General features: G+C 49.8%; 1 protein-coding gene and 1 long non-coding RNA gene across 5 annotated transcripts in view; one reads left to right on the top strand and one right to left on the bottom strand.

Annotated features, from left to right (window-relative positions):
* The window catches only part of LOC135906092 (uncharacterized abhydrolase domain-containing protein DDB_G0269086-like), a 373257-nt gene that overhangs the window by 43335 nt on the left and 317320 nt on the right, over positions 1-12602 (top strand). The gene's annotated exons all lie outside the window — the stretch shown is intronic.
* The window catches only part of LOC135906102 (uncharacterized), a 136246-nt gene that overhangs the window by 59315 nt on the left and 64329 nt on the right, over positions 1-12602 (bottom strand). For both annotated transcript variants that reach the window (XR_010565631.1, XR_010565630.1), the window contains exon 4: positions 12215-12322. This is a non-coding gene — a long non-coding RNA (uncharacterized lncRNA). The remainder of the gene's footprint in view (positions 1-12214; positions 12323-12602) is intronic.

Genomic DNA, 12602 nt, shown 5'->3' with positions numbered 1-12602 from the left:
ATATATATATATATATATATATATATAGAGAGAGAGAGAGAGAGAGAGAGAGAGAGAAAAAGAAAGAGAGGCGCGCGATCACCTAGAGACACAAGGCCTGTTTATTCTGATCCATGACATCCCCTACCTGGCCCGAAATTTCTATTGACAAGGGTGGCGTGATGAGAGCGGTGACGTGAAAATCACTGTTGCCTACTCGGGAGCATCCCCATTAGACTCTATGGCAGTCGGGCCTGGTAGCATGACGTCATGGATCGGAGTGAAAAGGCCTTGTGCTATCTAGGTAGTGTTGGATTAGCTACGCCAGCAGTGATGTCGCTCTCCGTCGCAGCCGAGCACGCGCGCAGCAATTTCTCTCCGGCCTCGAAATGGGTGGGCCATCCCTCATACGTACTCCCGAGGAGCAGGCAGCTTTCGATCAGCAATACCGCGAGCGGAACCGGGAACTAGCTCGTCTACTCCGTGCCCATCATGCAGCCCGGGCACAAGAACAGGCTCGTGCAGCGTAGCACAAGCAGCAAGTGCGTACCGAGGATCCGGCAGCCTACCAAGCCGTCGTTTAATGAACCGTCGGGATTAACCCAGTGATAAACACCGGGACCGCACGCTTTAGCTTCGCTGGTTAACTATCTGTACGGAGTGTTTGCGCGGGTATTTCTTTCTTCTCGCCTCAAACAAAATTTACTCTAATTTAAATTTTTATAACACAATCTGAAAGATTGGTGCGAATAATGAGCTATCTCAGCCAATTTTTCCTGGAGAGCCTTAATGTGAAGGTATAACTGCCGCCATCTTGCAGGTAGTTCAGATTCTTCCACCAGGCGACGCCACTCAGTCATGTTTTGAAAAAGGGAAAAAGAAATCTGCTCTTTACTTAGGCCTGAACATTGTCAAAATGTTACTTTTTTGGCAATTTCAGGAATAATTGTCGAGAAAACCATACTTTGACTGTCTCACATTATTTTTTACAGAAAGCATACCTACCGGAAGAAGCGGTAAAAATTATTGTGACTGAAACAAACGATGTTTACGCAAATTTTTTTTAAAACGCACGATTTTGTGCTTTCGTAAATTTGTTCACCTATGACGTCACGTGAAAGAATGACGACAGTAAAATATTCTAAAATAAGATTTGTCATTTTACTGAGTTTTCCAACCAAGTTTTTAAAAATTTACCCCCAACCAACACTTGATTCGCGAAAACTGTGAAGAGCGCTTACGTCACGATTTTTTTAATGAAAAATACTTGGCTGAAACCTTATTTACCCAAAAACCAACTAGCCCGATTTTTTCAAAGAGAATCTACGATGGTCTCTTTTGGGGTATGGGACGTTTCGCGTGGAATGACCCAGCAGGAATGACAGCGTGGAGGCAGTACTGGAATATTATGCCTTCCCACATGATACCGTACACGCTCTTATAATTGCCCGAATGGAGGATAAGCAGTCAGAGCTCAGGGTTTGTTCGCCTCGAGTGATAGCGCGTAACTCGCGAGAGTGCGCGCTCACATGCGCATGTGCGTGGCGAGATCTTTTTTTTTTTCTTTCACGCACGACGCAACTTCTACGCTTGTGCACATCCTCTTGCCTCTGTCGTTTAAGACCTCGAGGGTCCTGCGTCCAGTTCGAACCATTGGGAATTCATTCGAGCGGACGGTATGCCGCCGCTTCGGGAAGAGGCGGGTAATGAACAAAACCATCTTACTCAAGTTTACCGAGTGCCCGACAAAGGCTCGATCTCCAAGAGACCCGATCCATACACGTCATACCTGCGTCACGTTTCAGTACTGCGCTGGATGTTGTGTGCCACAGCATTCTAGTCCCGTATCGTGCGGGTAGTTCGCTGCTTTCTTTTTCACGTTTTGTCCGTCTTGCACCAGAAGTATCCACGCCTCTCGAGTAATATTAATCTTTAATTGCTCTATGCATGCCTTGCTTTAGTGGCTATTGGCTAGTTTTCCGCTGACTTTTTCTTAGATTCTTCCTGGGTATCGTTGGGCTTACGGTTTCTTTACATATTCATCCATTTTCACCAAATTTACCCCGACTTATGTTGAGTTTCCGCTGACTATCATTACATCTACGTCGACCTTTGTTGGATACCCATTGACAACCGTTAAGTTCACATTCGCTTTTCTCGAACTTCACTGTGTCGCTGTGTGCACTGTATCACTCCGCATGCACCGGACTTTTCATACTTTCTACCGCAACACCAGGAGTAGCATGCCAAGTCATCAGCCAGGTGCAGTCTTTCGTCAAAGACGGCATCTCTCTCACATCGTCTTTTGTCCAATTCATGCGGGCTTCTGTTATAGCAGGAATGTCGTCTGTGACGCCACTCAGACAGGCTTGAGGAAACCCATTGTCCATAGAAAAGCATACATGATAGAGAAATGAATGGGCGTTTTGCTTCTCCCTCGGCAAACGCAGCTCTTCCCGCGTCCGGTGACCCGCAACGCCCGCGGCCCGTTGCACCACATTCGAGATGCGAAAGTGACCGCCGCCATAGCCGCGAACGGGACATATCGCGGTCAAGCGGATTCGGGCGCGTTATCGCCGCCGCCATGTCGCAGCCCGTGGTGCGTTGCTTGCGCCACGCCGCCACGCGCCGGGGGGTGCGACAAGCCAGTCGGTCTCGCACTAGATCCGTGCATTGCTGCGGAGGCTTTAGGGTGGCACACGGGGAATGTGCGAGAGATGCCGGAGACCAGAAAGCAATACCTGAGAACGTAATCTCAGGCATGCAACTTGAAGGAACGAGTGACGGAAACCTTTTCCCTTGCTGATATTTCCAGCTTCACACTTGCGTTAAGTATTTCGTTTTGTATTTTTAGTGTCGTTACTGACGTTCGTTACTGACGTACGTTACTGACGTACGTTGTTGTCCCACGATAAAGTTATATAGTGAAAACGTCTACGGCTATATTGATTTTGTCATATTTAGTCTGTACTGCAGAAGATGTCGGTATAGAACATGCCTTTGTGTTGCCTTTACACCCTACTGCATGAGATAATTGCATGATGTCCTGTACAGAAGATAATTGAGACCCGCTAAGGACTACACAGCAACATGTCGATCTTTTTCACTGCAGTTAGGCGATCGAAACTGTTTGCCTTGTCCGTCCGTCCATCCGTCCATTCCATTACGCTGAGGAAATCTGACGCCATCAGGCCCGCTCCTGATTCTGAACTTCACTATAAATGGGTGTCACTGTCATTAAAGCGCGTCGCTATCCTGACAAGTATTTCTTTTCGTTCAAACTGTGGTTTGCCATGCAAGTAATATTCGCAGTGCAGTGCGCAGCGAGCTTTCTCACGAGCTAGACGTGAAGTCTGAGAACCCCAAAGTACCTCGTGACCTCCTCGTTGTTCTGCTTCTCTCAACACTGTGCACCCGACCGACTTGGACGTTCTCACTTCGGCGTAGCTTGTGAGTGGTGTAGTGCATAGGCACAAGGATTGCACGATATTAAAGTTATGATCTTTGTGGTGGATAAGCATAAAACATTGCGTGAAGTTGCACGCTGCAATAGGACAAAAGTAATCACAAAATTGTACGCACCGCCGTTAGTTGTACACTATTTAATTGGACCGAACTGCATGGATTCTAACATATGTTGGGTCTGCATAATCTCAACGCCTTTTTTTTTTTTATGCGAAAGCGTCAAATAGCCCACTGAGTGAAAAAGCCGGCAGCAACTGCAGCAGTGAAACGGCGCCCACCTTCCCACTGACTGCGACGCCACGGCACGCGCTCGCGACACTGGCTCGCGCTGGCTGATTCGGGCCTCGACGGAGCATGGCGGAAGAAAGGGAACACCTGCTGCCGCGGTTATTGGTTGAGGGGAGTGAAAATCGCCGCGACGCCACGTCACCAACGCTCTGAGATACTTGTGTTATCCACGCGTTCCTTGTCAGCGCAAGCTCTCGCCTGCGTTCGACCAAAGCGTGCTCGCTTGCCCGCGAAAAGTTCGTAACTCGAAGGACCGCTCAGCGGCATTCAATTGGACATTAATGCTTTCGCAAGCACAACTCACAAGTGCTTAAGTGTCCTGAGATTTTTCTTTCTTTTTCGCCGGTAGCGGCGTGTCTTAGCTAGTTTGTGACAGCAAACGACGTGTTGGATTGCGCGCAATGTATACATGCGCTCACTTCTCTGCTCGTTCAAGCTTTACACAGTCTAAGTGAATGTGCGAGCAAACGAGTGAATGATAACGCAAGTTCCACATCCACGACCGACCATCGCAAGGGAAGTCGTCTCGCTATATGATCGCTATGCTGATCAACGTGGGAACGTTCTTACGTACAAGATATGTTTTGTAAATACCGGCCACGGTTCGGGTGCGTGTGACTTCCTATAGCCTCCATACAATAGTAGCTACACTCACGGCGTCTACTGTCCTTCTTATGACTTATCATACAATGGTGTGGACCGTGCAGGCAGCTCCTATATAGTGTGGCGATTTCGATGGCGTCACTGGGGCTCTCTTCATAGACGGGCTCAGTATCTCGGTGGTGCTGCCATGTGTTGCGCCGCCCACATAACCGATGTGTTTCCGCTGCAACTTCACACGTTCACTGTGAGACATTTATTTGAAAGATAGAAATGTAATACATCTCTCCTCGTAAACCTTGCTACCTTCAGCGACATACGGCTACATAAGCCCTGAAAAAGAATCGTTCGCTGTTACGCGTTGTTCAGCTAGGCAGCTTGATTGAGTGGCACGATTGATCTACATACCGAGCGCGATTTACACAAAACAGCAGAGAACCGCCTGTTGTGTGCAGCCAGGCCGGAGAAAGGACCCGTTCGAGCGTTCTCTACGCTGCATGGCTCTACCGACGAGGGCCGCTCGAACCGGCGAACGACGCCGAAACAACAGCAACAGCGTGCCGGTTGCAGTACGCGTGGCGGCTCTCCAACGCACTCTAATCGAGACCACGATCTCGAAAGTCACTCTGCAGAGCCGTGGCTTCGGGAAGGCTGCCGTGCGTAACACGCTCTGTTTGCGGAAGGCTCTTCCCGCGCGAGGCGACTTCCGGCGAAGGCGATTATCGGGCTGTGCGAACGCCTGGAGCGGCCCCGATCAGCTGTATACCGCTTGCTCTGCTAGCGTTAGCTTGAAGAGTGGACATGACCGGTTCGCGAGCTGAGAAACATTACATTAGCAACCGGTGTTAACGTGCCTATAATTTAGATCACTAAACAAGCCCGGTCAAGCAATTGTTGACTCGGGCTCGGTCCGAGCTCGGGCTTAGGAGCTTCGGGCTCGTGTTGGGCCCGGATTAGGCCCGGACATGCTAATTGCAACTGCACAAAACTCAAGACTATATAAGAATTGCAGCCTTAGGCAAATGTTAGATCAGTGGTGTCTGTCGGTTTACGGAAAAGTCGAGGCAGGCAGACCAGAACACAATGGCTATAAGCTGCACATATCAGTGTAGGTTAGCTGCGCTCTTCGGTCAAGTAGAAAGCGGTACCAGGATCAACTACGTCCACTGTACGTCCCGCTTTTAATGCGATCATCATTATTTGCCTACTTCAGGGACTTTTTATCTATCTATCTATCTATCTATCTATCTATCTATCTATCTATCTATCTATCTATCTATCTATCTATCTATCTATCTATCTATCTATCTATCTATCTATCTATCTATCTATCTATCTATCTATCTATCTATCTATCTATCTATCTATCTATCTATCTATCTATCTGTCTTACGTCATGTGACCCAATTGTTGTCTACTAACTTGAGCCACTACATATGTCCTCGGGGTCATGGTAGTTCCGTCATCATCCTGAAGTCACGATCACCCCGTTTTGTTATGTCGTTTTCGTAATGCCGTCGTACCATCGTCGTCATTTCAGAAACGCCATCAAATTGTCCCACATCAACGAGGGGCGCCGAAAGGCGAGGGCCCGAGCACTGCTGAAATCGACCGCCAACTGCCCGGGCCTGGCGGCATTTGTAGACGCGGCCCAGTATGGGCGCAGCGACCGGTACGCGGCCGTCTCGGTACGCTGGGATGGCACAATAATTAACGCAGCATCGGTCAAGGGGGTAACGTCCGAAGTGGCCGAACAGGTGGCAATAGCCATGGCAATGAGAGACCCCGAACGTCCTCACGTCTACACAGATTCGCGATCGGCGGCAAGAGCATTCGCCTCGGGCTCGATATCCCGGGAAGCGGCGGCCGTCCTCGGCAGCGAGGGAGCCGCGGGTCAGCACCTCGTCAAATGGTTTCCAGCCCACATGGGGGCCGACGTGCACCCCGAATTTCCCAACGCCAACGAGCTGGCGCACGGACGCGCGCGAGGACTCACGCACCGCGGCGATCGTGGCGAGCGAGGTGGCGGGGAGGGAGGGGAGCACCGAGACCCGCTGCTCACCTTCAACGAAGTAACAACACACTATCAGCTGTCGAGGAGGACCTTCCCACTCCCCCACGCTAAACTCACGAGACCACAGTCATCGATATTCAGAATGCTTCAGACAGGGTCGTTCCCCTCGAGAGGCAGACTGAGCCGTTATTCACCAGAAGTAGAGCCGCAGTGTCCGGATTGTGGCGAATCTTACTGCTCGCTAGCGCACATGCTTTGGCAATGCTCCGCGTTAAGCGGCACCGTGTTCACTAAAGAAGAAGACTGGCTGGACGCCCTGCAAAGCGACGACCACCAGACCCAGCTCCGGGCCGTCCAGAGGGCTCACGAAAGGGCGGAGGCTCACGGGCTTCCCGTCCCAACGTGGGTGCGGCCCGCGACCCCTGCCGCCCACTAAACCAAGAGTGGGTGGGGAGGGGTTCCTCAGGACACATTAAAGTTATTTCCTCCTCCTCCTCCATCGTCGTCATACGCAGTTCCATCGGCCTCATTTCATCGTAATCCTGCTGTCGCCATTCAAGCGTGATTATGTCGCCGTTACCATGCCATCGTGGTCACTGCGTCGTCGACATATGGTCATCGTCGTGCATTTGTTGTCATACCGCGGACGTGTTACCGTCGTGGTCGTTCCACCGCCGCCATCCGATTCTCGTAATACCGTCGTGGTCCCGCCATTTTCGTCATACAGTCGTCGTCACGCCATCACCGTTGTAGACTCACTTGTTCCGATTCCCCATTGTCGCCAGGCCACCGTCGCCGCGTGTTGTCGCGCCGTCGCCATAATTCGAGAAATGCCGTCCCGTTGTCATGCCGCCGTCGTCATACGGCCTTCGTCGTTCCATCAACATTTATATTTCATTCCGTCATGACTGTGCTATCGTCAATCAATCGCGATTACACCACCGTCGTCATACCATATTGTAGTTGCAATCACGGTTCTTTATTGCCATCACTTCAGAAACATCCCATCGCCATGCCGTCGTCCTCATGTCTTCGTCATTCGATCGACCCCATTCCTTCTTCGTCACTGCGTTCACCGTCGTAACTGCATTCACCGTCGGCGTACGGTTCTCGCCCTATAACGTCCTGAGATAACCTTGGTCATAACAAAGCGGGCTAACCACGGAGACGGCGAATGTCGCATACAGCCGAAGCACTTAAGTTTCCGGAGGACCAATACGGATTGTAAATGAAGGTGCCCTGGGTGCGTTGCTACGTGGTCGCAAAAGTGTAGCACGGGGCGTTAGAAAGTTAGGTGGACGGATGAGATTAAGAAGTTTGCAGGGACAACATGGCCACAATTAGTACACGACCGGGGCAGTTGGAGAAGCATGGGAGAGGCCTTTGCCCTGCAGTGGGCGTAACCAGTCTGATAATGATGATGATGATGATCCCAATCCGACGGGAAAACAACTACGTTGCCTACGTTGTACACGCACTGCAGTGAAGCAAAAGTAAAGAAAGTGCAAATTTGCACATATTGCGAAGCAAGGATGCCTAAATTACAGACTGAAAAACTGATAACCATTATAATGAAGCCGAAAAAAGCAATCAACATGGCATCGTTCCATGTGAAAATATGATTGCACGTGCAAGTTAGCCTTGCGGATCACCAATTCCATTATCATGAAAAAAAACTTCTAGTGATCGTGTATGTGGTGCCCCTGAAAGCCAATAGACCAGCATGTCTAAATTTACATTCGCGCCAAATTTACAAGGCTCCCGTTCAATCACCGTACATCCCAAAGATAACATGCGATTTAATAGTGAAATGAAATGACTGACGGTGTGTACGGAAGTGTTCAACTATGCATTCGCTACAGCATATTGCCGCACGACTATTTAGAAAATGTAGTACGGCCATTAATATCTCACTTTAAAACACGATCGAGCATGGTGATCAGTGGATGTGGTTTTATGCGAAGCATATTACGAGGGCTCAACCCAGCTCCTCAGGCGCGGCGGTGTCGCCTTGAATACCACGTGACACCGTGACGTCACGACAGAGGAGAAGTGGCTTTGGCTCAACTCTTGCAAGATGGGCTGGGTGGGAATCGAACCAGGGTCTCCGGAGTGTGAGACGGAGACGCTACCACTGAGCCACGAGTACGATGCTTTAAAGCGGTACAAAAGCGCCTCTAGTGAATGCGGTGTTGCCTTAGAAACGAGCTGTTTCTAAGGCTCAGGCGTGCGTCGCTTGCTCAGGCGCACATTTCGTTGCTGCGCCGAACGCTGCGTTGCTCGACGCTCACCGCGTCCAATGCGGGGCGTCCAAGGCGAAGCAGAGTAACGCATGAGTTGTTTCTTCGTCTAGCCGAACCAAATATAGCCAAGCAACAGCAGTTCACCAAGCTAAACAGTGGTTCAACAACTAAAATAAAGGCTAGTATGCTTCGCATCCTGGGCTTAACCTTACCTAAGCCACAGCCATTTTTTATATATTCCTCCCTAAATGTAAGCAGGCCTCGTGCCACTTCCGGTGGCTGTTGCCAGCCCGATCCCTCGCTATTTTCGTAACTGTCCCTTCTATATGTGTGTTTTCATCCCAAATATTAGAATAATAATTTGTGCGTGTTCAGTTAGCAATGAAATGAAATGTTCATTTCTCTCACAGTTAAAGTAGCCAGCAAGAGGGGACGCAGGGCAAGGAACTGCTTTGATGCATACTGAAGACCAGCCGGCGCTCGTTAATCGCATGACAGCATCTTTACAAAAAAAAAATGCACCGACGTTTACGATACTTCATAATGCGAAATCTGAGCGCAGCTCTATACGTGTTTTCGTTTCGCGATATATCGGCTGGCGCGGACAATCTGTCTCATGCGGCCCGTTGCAAACGGAGGGAAGTGTGGCGCGACTGCCTGGCTAATCGGGAGATCAGCGAGGCAGGACGACAGCAGCCGCCGCAGACAGACAGAGATCCTCTCATGCAGCGCTTTGTTTCCGTATGTCTGACGCGCTTCATCGGGCGAGGATAGGGCGCGCGGAGAGCCTTTCCTCCTCTCTGGCTTGGGCGATCTGGCTCGGCGCTGCTTGAAAGTATTGCTGTCGCGTGCTGCGGAACGATTTCGAGATGTTTTATATCTTACTTTGTGGAATTTACGCCATGTTCGTCCATTTAAGGTCATCAGGGAAGCCTTTCGGTGCATTGGTAACTACTGTAGGCATAAATAGGTCTTGGGGGCGCAAAAATGTGAAGTGCATAATCAGCCACGGTGTACGCGCATTATCAGTCGCGGTGCGTGTGTTTTTTACTATTTTGCTTATGTAGATTTTAATTCAACAAAGAAAGCCGGCGTCTCTGTATTACCAGCATTAAATGGTAAATGAGCTCACTGTCTGACCGATTGGCGTAGGGAGTAAAACATAAAACATAAGAGCACATGCTCGTACGCGGCCAACCTAAGGCAACCACGAAACATCTGAGCGGCAGGCGCTATCAAATATTTAAATATTTGTGACACACTGGCATCGTTCTCACGCATTTCAAGTCTAGTATGCTTGAAATTACCATGTGTCTAAGCTAGCCTTGCTGCATGAGGCCCAGGGCGCTGCTCAACACAGCGATCACTGCAGTTGGTGAGCCAGCACGATACATATATAAGCTGAGTGCTTCGGCATTGCCTTTTTGGCCTATATACAGCCATAATATATGAGAGGGTTCGCATACAAAGAATGCGATGGCTATTTTTGAGCGCAAAATTTCCGTAATACGTGTGAGTGCGTAGTAGAGAACTAAACGAACACAACCGAAAAAAAAAATCGGTTATCATCCTCTTTCTCTCAAAAGCAAGAGAAAACGGGCTAACGCCACACAACGTTTATAAATATATAACCGCTGATACCGTATGCTTTGACCATGCTCTATGTAGAACAAAGATATCTGTAATCCAGCACCTACTACTGCTTAGGACGCTCGCGCATTTCGTAAACGGTCGCTTTGCTGGACCAGCTTAATTCAGACTGTAAGCTATGCTGCTATTACTAGCCAAAACTATTTTGTTCATGTGTGGAAACCTCATACGTCACACCAAGTAGTCACGCAATGTAACCTGCAGCGAACAGTTCGAACGCTCGTCAAAGCATAACAGCACAGCTCCTATCGTAGCAGAACGGTACCCACGCTGTTACGATCGTCGCGTATGTTTCAAGGCTCCTAAACCGCAGCTTAGATATAGACGATAATACTGCAATAAGGTCACATTAGTGATTGCAACATTCAGAAATACGCAATTGATCTCTGAAGCTGATTGTGGGCTCAAATATACGCGCGCCCATCGCGCTGCGTGTTCCGTCCACCTCAACGCAGCAGAAATTCCGGCCATGACACCTTAAACCACTTCAGCACGTCTCAATGAACCGTTTACCACGTAGAAGACGCACGCCATGCTCAACAGACCGCACGACCGCGAGAACAAACGCCAGAACCTCAAGCCGAGCGTATGCCTGCCATGCAAAACACCGCTTTCACCCAAGCCAGTATGGCGCTGCTCATAGGCGGCGCCACTGCGTTCACAATATCGCGGCGCCTACGAAAAAACGGTCTATACTCTGGCGTCATCTCGTAGCCATCGTCGAAGCAGAGCCAGTCTTGCACAACGCTTTTCTTGTCACGCGTTCGCTACACCTTCTTCCTCCACTTTCCCCCTCGCGCTCTCTTCGCTATCGCCGTCTTTTATACGCCGTTGCGCTCCGCGTTCGCTTTCGTCCTTCGCTGTGTTCGTTCGCTCGGTTACGAGGGACAACTCTGACGCTCACCGCAGGAACGGCCGTAAGGCAAGCACCACCAACGCTACGAGCGGCGTACGTCACGCACGCAGGCACATGTGCGGAAGTGCTGCATGCAAGGTCATTCCTCTAGGCCCTCTGCCAAGCGCAAGTGCCTTAATGACCTAATTGAAGTTTTCAAAATAAATTGCGTCAAAGAATACGTAAAGTACGACTAACACACAAGCTGCAGACATGATAACTTCGTATTGTAATTCGAATATACGAGAAAACATACTTCTGTTACGGAGAAACTCAGACAAAGCTTTTACCAGCTGCTGTTTGAGGTCTGTCTGAGCGGCCGCTGCCGCTAGGTGGAGGCACGGTTTTTGGACAGTGTTTGCCATAATGTCGATTACGGTCACTGCAGAAGCTAGGTGAGACGCAACGAGCAGAGCGCCTGCGCATCAAGGACAGATAGATTACGTACACACGTGTGCGGAAATGCAGCATACATCCTCGTTCTCCTGGGCCCTCCGCCAAGCGCAAGTGCGTTAGTGAACTGAATTCCTCAATATAAATTGTGTCAGAAAATTTGTAAAGTAAGGCTTACATGCTGCATACATGATAAAGCTTCGTATTGTAATTCGAATATACTAGAATAACAGCATCGTCACGTGACGATACCACCTGATGACGTCATCTGATAGCGTCATCGCGTCAAATGTAACGTAACACGATGACGTCTTCGTCAAGTGACGATGTAACCTGATGACGTCATGTGATGCCTCTTGGAAAATCAGCACACTGTGCGCTTACCGCTTCTTTGCACTGTCTCCGGAAGCGGCCTACATTTTTGTGTGTGCACCGCGCATGCGGACACGAAAAATCCCGTCCAACTACACAGTAACAGCTTCGCCGTAATAACCGAGAACACTATCTGGCTTCGTATAGGCTCAAGGGCTGATGGGTCGGACAGAACCGGGCCGGTCTGGGTACGGGCCAGGTTTAAAAGCACCGGGCCGGAGTCGCGCAAGCCAACGCATGGTACTTTCGGCCTCGGGCCGGGTCCGGGCCTGAAAAAGCGGCCTGCATGTGCAGTGTTCTAGCCTGTATACGTACCTCCACTGGACTTTCTTTAGCCCGGTGATTTCCACCGTGAAGGAGAATCCCTCGCAGCGCATGATCGATTCAGTGTTGCAGCCCATTCTCGGCATAAGCAGACTAGTTCTGAAATTTGGAGCAAGCAAACGCAATTATGTGGGCGAACATCGCAACTGGTATCGTAGCGGAAAGATCGCAAGATTACGAAGCAGCCCGCTCTCGTTTCGATTCCTGCGTATGTCGACCTCGTATTATGTGGTTGGCGGTGAACTGACTCAGCATGCGGATATTTTCTGTCACTTGTCGCACAAAACTCCGCGCAAGCAGGCAGAATCTGTGCCTCATCCGACGTGTGTACTGTTTTTGTTGCTTATGGCTTTTTGACGCGTCCTAAAAAATGTGTTGT

Source organism: Dermacentor albipictus, chromosome 9 (genome assembly GCF_038994185.2).
Source record: "Dermacentor albipictus isolate Rhodes 1998 colony chromosome 9, USDA_Dalb.pri_finalv2, whole genome shotgun sequence".
In the NCBI taxonomy this organism is placed as follows: Eukaryota; Metazoa; Arthropoda; class Arachnida; order Ixodida; family Ixodidae; genus Dermacentor; species Dermacentor albipictus.
Note: the sequence above shows the minus strand (reverse complement) of the source record. Positions and strands in the feature narration are given on the sequence as shown.